Raw genomic sequence first — 9,310 nt, 5'->3', positions numbered from 1 at the left:
AGTTCCATCCATGTTGCTGCAAATGGCATTATGTCATTCTTTTTTATGGCTGAGTCGTATTCCATTGTGTATATATACCACCTCTTCCGAATCCAATCATCTGTCGATGGACATTTGGGTTGTTTCCATGTCCTGGCTATTGTGAAGAGTGCTGCGATGAACATGCGGGTGCATGTGTCTCTTTTAAGTAGAGTTTTGTCCGGATAGATGCCCAAGAGTGGGATTGCGGGGTCATGTGGATGTATAGATTTCTAGGGTATCTCCAAACTGTTCTCCATAGTGGCTGTACTAGTTTACATTCCCACCAGCAGTGCAGGAGGGTTCCCTTTTCTCCACACCCCCTGTAGCACTTGTCATTTGTGGACTTATGAATGATGGCCATTCTGACTGGTGTGAGGTGGTATCTCATGGTAGTTTTGATTTGCATTTCTCTTATAATCAGCGATGTTGAGCATTTTTTCATGTGTTTGTTGGCCATCTGTATATCTTCTTTGGAGAAATGTCTACTCAGGTCTTTTGCCCATTTTTCCATTGATTGATTGGCTTTTTTGCTGTTGGGTTGTATAAGTTGTTTATATATTCTAGGGATTAAGCCCTTGTCGGTTGCATCATTTGAAAGTATTTTCTCCCATTCTGTAAGTTGTCTTTTTGTTTTCTTTTGGGTTTCCTTTGCTGTGCAAAAGGCTTTTCAGGTTGATGAGGTCCCATGGGTTTATTTTTGCTCTAATTTCTATTGCTTTGGGAGACTGACCTGAGAAAATATTCATGAGGTTGATGTCCGAGAGTGTTTTGCCTATGTTTTCTTCTAGGAGTTTGATGGTGTCCTGTCGTATATTTAAGTCTTTCAGCCATTTGGAGTTTATTTTTGTGCTTGGTATGAGGGTGTGTTCTAGTTTCATTGCTCTTTTGTCTTTTTTAGGGCTGCACCTCTGGCATATGGAAGTTCCCAGGCTAGGGGTCAAATAGGAGCTGTAGCTTCTGGCCTACACCACAGCCACAGCAACAGGAATTACTTACCTCTGCTTCTTATGCTGCCTTATGTTCATTGTATACATGTGCCTCCCCTATTTAACTAGGAATGCCCTACCTTTCTTGTTTCTCAATTTCCAACACCCAGTGCATAGCATTTGCTTAATACATATTTGCTGAGTCAATGAATAGAGAAATACTTGGCAGCTGTTACCATAAGCCACTATTCCCTGGAATATTTAGCTAATTCTATTTTTCAGATGACCCTTGTGCACCAACTATCCTTTTGTTGAAAAATAGAAATGAAAGGGAGGGGTATAAAGGCTGCTCTTCGCTGGCCAGTGATGTCCCTAAGTACTCCGCCTTCAGTGATAAGGAGTAGGTTTCTAGTTCCACACGGAGAACATCCATGGTACCATTTATCTTTACCCTTCTATGTCAGAGCCAAGGCAAGCCAATGACCACATGGAAAAGGATGTTTTTCCGTGACATTTATTTCAGAATCATTGAACAATCTGATCATCCTTCTTCATTCATAAGCATTCTTCTTTAAATAATTTGAGCTTATTATGTTTTCAGGCTTGGTGAGAGATGATAAAGTGGCACACTCACCCCAAAGAAATTGATTCCATAGCTATGGAAGACTAAGATCTTTCACAGACACTGCTGCTTCTTGGCCCCCTTGAATTAAGTTAAATAGACCAACCCACAATTAAATAAATAAATAATTAAATAGTTCAGTGATTGATCATCAGAAGCTGGGTGCCAAGGACAGAGGACTGCCAGTGACCCTAGTGTGCCATGGTTTCCACCAGGCTGGCTTTGAGTGAGGAGAAGGGGTGAGAGAAGGCTGGCTTAGAGGATGGGGTCTGGGCATGGACTTGGAGAGGAGGTGGGCTGTTCCTCCTCACTGGGGGCAGCGGGGGATCTCCTTAGCACTAATCTAGGGAAGACAGCTGGGCATCGATTTAGGCAATAGTGAAATTCAGGCAGCACCATGTACCAACTCTTCTAGTCCCCTTCTGCCAGCCTCCGGGGTTCTTCAGCCCATTGGACCCTCTGGGTATGGTCTTCCTTAGGGAGAGAGGACTTCCATGGTGAAGTCAGTTATATCATGCGGCCTTTGGAGTTTCCCAGGAAGACGGGCTTTTGTTCTGCCTGAGAGGTGCTGATGTACCAGTGGGGTACAGGGGCAGACTCGAATTCAACTCCTGTCTTGATTTCTGTCTTGTAGAAGACAAATCGCATTCTCCATGTCCCTCTTTGGGTAACTTTTGGGGTCTACATCCTGCAGCAAGCAGAAATACACGTTTGTTGCAAGGGACAGGTCAAAGATACCCTACTCTGATCTGGAAAAAGATGTTCTCCAGGTCAGCTAGAGATGAAACATATAAACTAGGTCACAGGGGCAAAGGCCAGGACCCGTGACTATATCTTTGTGACCCCAGCCTTCGGTATGGTGACCAAAGAGCCCTCATCCTTTTCTGAAACAGTGCAAATGGTAGGGAGCATGACACAGATGGGAAGGTTGTTAAAAGTAAAATTAGATGAAAGCTTCTGGAAGTACCTAGGTTCCAGGGACTTGTGCTGTGTATTTCCTCATGGCCCTGGCTAGAATGACTTCAAACTTGGAGAGGAAGCTTTGCTGGGAAATGCTGGTGGGGGCAAGTGTGATTTCATGGAGTGGCATGGAGATGATGACAGGTGACAGGTGCTTGAATCAATTAAGTTCCAAAGTGTCATCCTACCAAATGGAGCAACCCTACAAGAGACTCCCCTTCCAATCCCAACATTGTATGATCGATGGGGGGCTAACAACGGCAGGATGTAAGCGCATCAGCAGAACGATTTAACTTGCCACAACGGGAGTGAAAGTTACCTGCATTAACCCTTACCTGAACTTATTATATTCAACTTATTTACACATATGGAAAACTATCAAGTAGGTCTGCTCCCAGACTTTCTGGGGGTGGGTAGGGGGGAAGAGGTCACTGTCTTGGAAGTAATGGCTGGGGGTGCTTCAGAGAAGCCCAAGAAGGGCCTTCAGCCCTTGGTACTCACTCACCTCCAGCTGCAGGGTGGGCGTGTCATCTTTCATCACACAAGACAGGTACAGATTCTTTCCCTTGATCCCTAAGGTCACAGGTATCTTGTTGTTGCTGTCATCTCCTTGCACAAAGCTCATGCAGAACACCACTGGGGGAAGGAGAGGGGCCTGTGGTCAGGGACATAGCACTGCAGGGTTGCTCCAAGCACTGGACCCTTAGCCTAGGACTGGTGCCATTTAGGATCCTCTTTGGCATCCAAAATTCCTATGGCCTCATAGACAGGAGAGCTGGCTTCTCCCAGACAATAACAGGTTCAGTTGGTTGAATCAGGTTTTTCCCCAAAGAAGGGTCTGGGGGCTTCTCAGAGCCTCACCACAGTGGCAATAAACAATTAGAAGCTCTGATTTTTAGAAGAAAGAAAGCCATCTTGTCCCTGCCTGGTGATGTGCCTATCCACAACACCAGAACCGTCTGATCAACGTGAAAAGAAAGAAGTAAAACCAGATTCCCAAAGGACATCAGGCATGGATCTCTTTCAGGAATGTGGAGCAGCCGGAGGGAAGAACCTGAAGGGGGAGGGCTTGACTAGGAGAAGTGGTCCAAAGAGAGATGCTCATTTTACTCTTCCTTCGTCACAGCTGTCTCCCTTGGAGGCCCCAAGGTTGTGCTTCTAATGCAATTCGAGAGAAACAGAATTGTCTTGGCCAGGCTGAGAAGCTTTCCCCCTGTGATGCCTCTCTCCAAGGTCAGCAGCTTGAATGAGACCACACTGCTCCTTTGATCTGCCCCCTGGTCACACCCCTGCACACAGGGCTCCGCCACAGTGGCAGGGTGCCAGGGAGATTCCCACAACCAATGGGCTCCCCAGACTTGAATCAATGGCCAGTGACAGTAGAGAGATACAAGTTCCTGCTCATCAGTATGGTCAGCTTCTCAGGAACCATCTGGTATTGGGTAGGAAGGATGTTAGGGGCAAGTGGGCAAGGTTGGGAATGAGGAGGGACAAATTATCTCTTTGCCATTCTAGTTTTGACCTCCGCAACAGGAAGAAAGAACCCACAGGCAGTTAGGTCCTGTCCATCAAATGACCCCTTTCCAACAGAAGCACTGACATCGCACTGCCTTTAAGTGACTTGGCTGGACTGTGGTCCTGGATGTGCTTGTCACCTCTCTTGCTGAAAATGAACCTGCTAGGGGCCTCATCCTGGCATCCTTGCTAGGACCTACATAAAGCATGTACACACTCTGTATTCTATGATATTGCATTCATGTCAATCATTTGCCTAAATGGTCTACTTTGTTGAAGATAGAGATAATTGGCACGTTTCCAGGAGGCCAAGAAAAGAATCAGGGTGTCCCCAGGTACCTTCTCTCTTCAAGTCCCCTGTGAGGAGGTGGAGAGCCTTCAGCATGTGTGGGCCAGCCAGCACTAGAGATTTGTGGTCTTTGTCCTGGAGTTTGCAGTCCACGGACTGCACGGGGTGGCATCACAGAAAACCATGGCATGCTTTTCAAGGATGATGGGCTCTGAAATGTGGAGCAGAGGTGTCTTTTAGGTAGAAGATTAGAAGAGCAAACCTAATGATGTGAAGCGGCAGGATCTGGTGCCTTGGAAGACATCTGAGGGAGGTCAGCCACAGTCTGATTCTAATATTGGTGGGGAGGAAGCTGGGGTGGATGAGAACACTGGACCCGGTGCCTTAAGATATGGGTTCAAGCTTCAGCTTTATTGCTTGCTGTGGAAGAGCCACAGAACTCCTTCTGCAAAAAGGCAATGGCACACACTGGCCCAGCAGGGACCTTCTGAGACTCACGGGGATAAAATGTAACTGAGAGCACCCTGAGAATGACTAGGAGCTTTGCAATTGTGAGTAGTCATCATGGTCCTGCTTTTTACTCCTGTCTTTTCAGGGCCACATCCATGGCATATGGAATTTCCCAGGCTTAGTGTCAACTCAGAGCTGTAGCTGCTGGCCTACACCACAGCCACAGCAATGCAGAATCTGAGCCTTGTCTGTGACCTATGCTACAGCTCATGGCAATGTTGGATCCTTAACCCTTGAGCAAGGCCAGGGATTGAATGCACATCCTCATGGATACTAGTCAGGTTGGCAACTGCTGAGCCACAACGTGATTTCCTCCAGGTCCTGTTTTAAGAATAATATCAATAACTCAAGAGAAAACTAAAACCATCACCAAATTGGATTATATGTAGTAATGTATGGAGATATATAGTATTTTGGGTACTTTTTATGCATGCCTATAAATTCCAGAAAAGCCTCCATTCCTCTGATTAATAGCACTAGCCAGGTACATCATTATTCCACTAAAGAAGAATTCCTTTTAAGGGAAGAGAACAATCTGATGTAAGACAAAAAATAAAAAAAGAATTGTTTCAACTACAAAAGTGGTTAGTTGGGTTTCTAGGCCTCTCTGTTTTCCTCTCACTGATGGGCATTCTATTTAAAATTTTTTTTATTTTTTGGCTGTGCCTATGGCACTTGGCAGTTCCTGGGCCAGGAGCAAACCCAAGCCACAGCAGTGACAACACTGGATTCCACTGAGCCACCAGGGAACTCCTGGGCCTTCTACTTTTAAAGGGTTTCAGCTTCAGGAGAGTTTAGTTGACCATTGAGTTATGGCCTCTGAGAAGGAAAGGACCAGAGATCTCGTGTCTACCCTCAGCTTTCCCTAGGTACCTTCTTCAAAGACGGATGAAAAGATGCTCTTGGGTCATCATCACAGAAGGCCTGGGAGGAGGGATTCTTCATCGGCTTCTCCACTGCCACGATGACAGACACCATCTGCCTGATGCTCTTGTTCCAGAGCTGGTGGGAGATTTGCAGCTGGATGCTCCCATCTCCCAGAGAACCAAGGTCTAGGTTTTGGCTGCAGCACTGTGAACAGACCAAGAATGTCAGCGTGGTAGGTGGCTGGGCCAGAGAACTCACGTTTTGACCTGAGACAGGATGCAGGAGGAGATTACAGAGCTTCTCCAGAGAATCTTTCATCTCTCTGCAGCCCAGAGAGGCTCAGTGGTTTACCCATAGGCATGTGGCAAGTGAGAGGCAGACCCCAAACCTGAATGTGGGCTCTCTGACACCCTACATGGTATTCTTCAAGAATATATCCCATTTTAACCTTGTGTTTTCTGACACATGCTCCACCTAACCATAAACTTATGCCTTCTTACATTTTTACCTTTTTGGAACCCAAAGCACAAGACTATGTATTAAATTTTTCATGGCTGTGATGATCATATTTTCAGTACTTCTATGCTCAATCAATGAGTTTTCAATTATTCTCTACAAGTTTTGTCTTTTAAAAGCTGTTGCAGAAGCATCTCGCAAACACTGTAAAAGGTGCGTGGTTCCCCTGCTGGGAACTTCTACATGTCCCCCCTGGGGCCAAAAAACCTCCCAAACCTCCCAAAATTGTGGTTGATATTTGTGAAACAGGTTCCCACTTTCCCTTTGTTCAGAGAAACTGTGTAAGTGTATTAAGGCTTGAAGTTGCCCCTGGGCACAAGAATGGTTTAACGTCTTGAAGACAGTTAAAGAGACCTCTAACAGCTCAGAGGAAAGCAAGAAGTTCCTGCCCAGCACAGAGGCTCCAGCCCCTGGCAGAGGCAGTGGGAGGGTGGGCCAGACAGATAAACCACACCCACCCAGGGCTGGAGAAAATGGGTCTCAGAGTTCGAATCTAGTGATTGACAGAGTTTCATCATTTTTAGGGCTGAACCCCTTTTTCTAAAAGGAGAAGCAACTGTGCATTGAAGCCTTGGCTGCCTTGCCAACATGACACAGCAAACACTCTCTCTACCATCATTTCTTCTCACCCTCCTCAAGCATGGCCACCATCACCAAGGCTCAGTGAACCGCTGTGGTGCCGCCGGAACTGAGGAGTGGCCTGCATCAGTCTCACTGGAGAAGGCGAGTCAGTTCACCACAGAATTCCATAGGAATAAGGGGGCCCAGAGCCCTTTCCTTGAGACTTTCCCCTGCCCGAGCCCCTGCATGTGTTGGGAGCTAAGCCCATGGCCTTACCTTCATCTCTTTGGGGCCATCAGCCTCAAATAACAGACCATTATTGTTGTCACTGTAATAAAAGCAGAGAGCTTGCTCAGTTATGTCCCCTGGGCAGGACGAATTTACCTTCCCTGCAAGCGATCTTCACTGTTAATAGGAAACTGCAAACAGCTTGTTCCTCAGGGCTGCCTGGAGCTAGCAGTTTCCATGGGCATATTCCTGGAGCAGCCTAGGAGGCAGGGCAGGTACCCCAGCTGCTCTCTGTTAGATCTCGAGACCCCTTCCAGCCCAGTTAAAACGAGCTTTCCTTCTCACTGAAGCCTTCCTTCCCACTGAAGCTGGACATGCCACAAGATCCCTTGTGTCATCCACATGGAATCCCTTCTTCCTGTTTGCCAATTGTAGGTGGCCCGCTGCAATGACATCAAGTCCAGACTTACAGTGGGAAATGAGTCTTTAAACCAGGTTAACCTGGAACCCTGCTTGCCACTAAAAGAGGCAGGATGAGGGACAAATCTGGTCTCTAAGCACAGCTAACACTGCGCTCTTGAGAAGGGAGCCCTGCTCGCATTACTGGTACCAGTTTCCCCACTGACCCGTAGTTAGCCATCACTTCCTTGGCGGGTTCAGGTACCGTGGCCATGGCTGCTTCAGAAACCTGCGTAAAGAGGAGAAAATGAGTGACCGTTTGTTGTTCCAGTCCCCACTAGGGCTGCCTTCACGGGTGATTTTCCTTTGGCATCTAGTACACTGCAGGCCAGCAAAGAACGAGTCTTTGAATGAATGAGTGAATGGATGAAGGAGCCCTCCTTTGGGTCCAGAGAAAAGTATTTGCTAATGTAAGGCCACACCAGAAGTGCATTTGTTAGACCTGGGGCAGATACTGAACTTCTAGATAAGCAGTACTAATTCCCCCTATGCTAGGGGTTAAATTGGAGGTGCAGCTGCTGGTCTATGTCATTGCCACAGCATCACTGAGCAACCTACTCCACAGCTCACAGCAATGCCAGATCCTAGCCCACTGGACAAGGCCAAGGATCGAACCTGTGTCCTCGTGGATGCTAGTCAGATTCATTTCCCCTGACCCACAGCAGGAACTACCCCCCCCTGCCCCCGCTGCATTTTGCAAGCTATGGCATTATAGTAAACCTGGCATTTTTGCAAATAGCCCAGCCCTCAGACAGAGAGGCATGAAGGGAGGGAGAGGAAAAGAGATAAAAGGGTGGGAGGGGGGCCGAGAGACAGAGAGAGAGAGAGAGAGAGAGAGAGAGAGAGAAGCTCTCTTAGGACTAGCCATAAGGAGGAGTTAAAGTGATACCTGAGCGATGTAGGCTGGCTGGAGAGGGTAGGGTCCCTGAATGGCCTGTGTGCCTCCAAGAGGTATACTGTCTGCCAATTTCTCCCTCACTCTTTATAGCCTTCAAAAGCAGAAGTGAAGAGCTGAGAAATTTTCCCTTTGGTTAACTGATTTCACAACCAAATTAAAAAAATTTTAAAAAGAGGATTGATGGGAACTTCTGGGAGCAGGTAACCTGAAATCACTCTCCAATCCTTGGAAGTGGGAGCAAACGATGACATTTTTTTTGCAAATGTGTCATCATATGCAAATATATGTTTTTTCTTCTGACAACTGTTGTGCTCCTGATGTCAAACAGAAATACTGGGGTTTCCTAGATTAGAAGAATGTTTGAATTTAGGATCTCTGGGACAAAGTGGAGGGTGCGCGTGCGCACGCGCACACACACACACACACACAAATCCTCCCTCCCTCCTTGGACTTAAGTTTAGGAAACTTTCCACCTGGAGATGGATAAATGGGCCTAAGGAAGTGGCAGTAACCATGTGGATTCCAAACCCATTGTGCTGTTCTCGACCTCAGGGGCCCTGGGTCAAATACTGGAGTCTTTGGTGGGGAAACTTTGATCTTGCCAGGGCGAAGCAGAGAAAACACAGTTGTGTGGGGGTGCAGGATCCCAATGGGGTGAGTTCATCCAACCCATCAGACCAAGTGCTGGTACCCTAGTTGATTCCATATGGAATCTATATCAATCTTTGATAAATGATGAAATGAGCCTGGGTTGAGGACATATTTGAAAAGATCGTGAGTTAAGTCAAGCTTCATGATCACATTCCTTTTTTTTTTGTCTTTTCTAGGGCCTGACCCATGGTATATGGAGGTTCCCAGGCTAGGGGCTGAATCAGAGCTGTAGCTGCCGGCCTACCCCACAGCCGCAGCAACGCCAGCTCCTTAACCCACCGAACAAG

General features: G+C 47.0%; 1 pseudogene; it reads right to left on the bottom strand.

The window, feature by feature from the left end:
* Nucleotides 1–2,044: 2,044 nt before the first annotated feature.
* Nucleotides 2,045–8,415, bottom strand: LOC125127711 (interleukin-1 beta-like; annotated as a pseudogene).
* Nucleotides 8,416–9,310: the final 895 nt, after the last annotated feature.

The sequence above is a fragment of the Phacochoerus africanus genome, chromosome 5 (assembly GCF_016906955.1).
Source record: "Phacochoerus africanus isolate WHEZ1 chromosome 5, ROS_Pafr_v1, whole genome shotgun sequence".
In the NCBI taxonomy this organism is placed as follows: Eukaryota; Metazoa; Chordata; class Mammalia; order Artiodactyla; family Suidae; genus Phacochoerus; species Phacochoerus africanus.
The sequence above is the reverse complement of the archived record's forward strand: the minus strand, read 5'-3'. Positions and strand labels throughout refer to the sequence as shown.